This window comes from Dioscorea cayenensis, chromosome 3, assembly GCF_009730915.1.
Source record: "Dioscorea cayenensis subsp. rotundata cultivar TDr96_F1 chromosome 3, TDr96_F1_v2_PseudoChromosome.rev07_lg8_w22 25.fasta, whole genome shotgun sequence".
Taxonomy (NCBI): Eukaryota; Viridiplantae; Streptophyta; class Magnoliopsida; order Dioscoreales; family Dioscoreaceae; genus Dioscorea; species Dioscorea cayenensis.
The window spans coordinates 15,653,583-15,655,766 of NC_052473.1; positions in this window are offsets into that span (position 1 = coordinate 15,653,583).

The following is a 2,184-nucleotide window of genomic DNA, read 5'->3' on the forward strand; positions in this document are numbered from 1 at the left end:
ATTCTTTACCTCTTCTCTTCATGATGTCTTGATCTTTCTTTGTCAGCTTTTCTGCTTTTTAATAATCGATGCAATGTAAACAAAGCAACAGGATCCAATTAAGATCACTCCCCAAAAACAATTCTAGTCAAATCAAATCCTTTCTACCCTTGTTTTAATTTAATACTTATCTTTTCCTTATTCACATCAAATACAAAGATGAATGGCCGGCTGCAGTCATAACTAGAAAGTGTGACCAAGTCATTACATAATCGACTGCAATATTATAAATAGATTTCATGTGATTCACAGCATTCAGAAACCCATACCTATTGATCTTGTAGTTCATAATTGAATTGCCTTCTCTCTTGTGCTCAATACTTCTTTTAATCTGGCTGCAGCCAAATGGCTACCTTGCCTGCATAGAAGAGGAAAGAATTGCTCTGCTAGACATCAAATCCTCAATCACTGCCGATGGGCATCCTTTCTTTCAAACGTGGAACATCAGTTATAGCAGTGACTGCTGCAGATGGGACAGAATACGGTGCTCACGAATCACAAAGCGTATCACAAACCTAGACCTCAGTTGGGACTTGCAAACCGGTGCCCGGTTCTCATACTACACTCTGAACATATCATTGTTCTAGCACTGGGGGATTTGTTAAAGATGAACAGGCTCGATTACTTGGATGTGTCTTCCAATAGTTTGAATACAACCATTGTTCCATTTTTGGCTGGACTAACTTCACTCAAAACTCTCTTCCTTAGTGATAACCAAATGGAAGGAAGCCTTCCCTTCAAAGGTGCAATTCTTTTATTTCTACTTGATCTAGTTTTTATTTTCATTAAATGAGATGTTTTTACTTATATTGGCTTCATAGTTTTATCACTATTTACTGTTTTTTTTTTAATCATCAAAAGAGTTTTCAATTGCTGAACACCTTAAATAATTTTCAAAAGATTGGAAACTAAGATAACTTTGGATAAAGTGTGAGAACTGTGAAAACTATTTTGACTTTAGTTTTGCTTCTCACAGAGTTGAGTGGATTAAACAAACTTGAAGTGTTGGATTTGAGTTTGAATGAATTTAGTGGAGACATTCCATCCATTAAGAATGAATGGGACTCACTCAAAGTCTTATCTCTGTCAAAGAACAGGCTCAATGTCACCTCCTTGGAAGGTAAGACATGATTTCCCTCCAAATGAACACATAGTGTTTCCTTGTTCTATGGTTAAATTTATTTCCTTTACTAATTTAAAATGTTTTCAACGTTAAGTGTTTTTCGCTATTATATTTTTGACAGGATTGTGCAAGACAAAGAGACTTCAAGAGTTGGACCTTAGTTTTAATAATTTGATTGGAGACCTCCCCTTTTGCCTAGGATATCTCTCATCCCTTAAATTTTTAGCTATTTCTAATAATCAATTAGAAACTGATTTCCCTTCAGCCATGATAAAAAATCTTACCATGCTTGAATATGTTTGCTTTGATGATAATAATTTTGAAGGCACTTTCCAAATAAATTCACTTGTCAATCACACCAAACTCGATCTATTGGACCTTTCAAACAATTATTGGCTTGAAGTCCAAACTGAACATCCATCATTGCTACCATCATTTCAATTAGATAGTATCTTATTTGAGAATTGCATCGTCAACAGTTCTATTCTCACTTTCTTGTCCTCTCATCATTATATTCGATACGTTGATCTTTCTAATAGCAACCTGAATGGTGATATTTCCTCATGGTTGTTTGAGAACATGACCAATCTGAACTTCCTCGATTTCCATAACAATTCTTTGACCGGACAACTTATCTTTCCATCTCATGTCGAAATTAATTTGTTATGGCTTGATTTATCTTACAATAAACTTATTGGAGAAATTCCGGTGAGCTTTGGCTTCTCACTTCCTAACTTGACATACTTGAATATGTCTCACAATTTGTTGCAAGGTGTCATTCCTCCCTCATTTTCTTATTTTCATCAGCTAGAATATTTAGACTTGTCAAATAACAATTTATCAGGACAACCATCTGATTCAATTGGAGGTCTACACCAACTCAATATATTAGACTTGTCTAACAACAAATTTCATGGAAAGCTACTTCCAAAGAACTCAAACTTACCGTCACTATCTTATCCGCTTATGAATGACAATCAATTTGTTGGGAAAATTCCAATCTGCCTTTGTCAGAGTAGGCT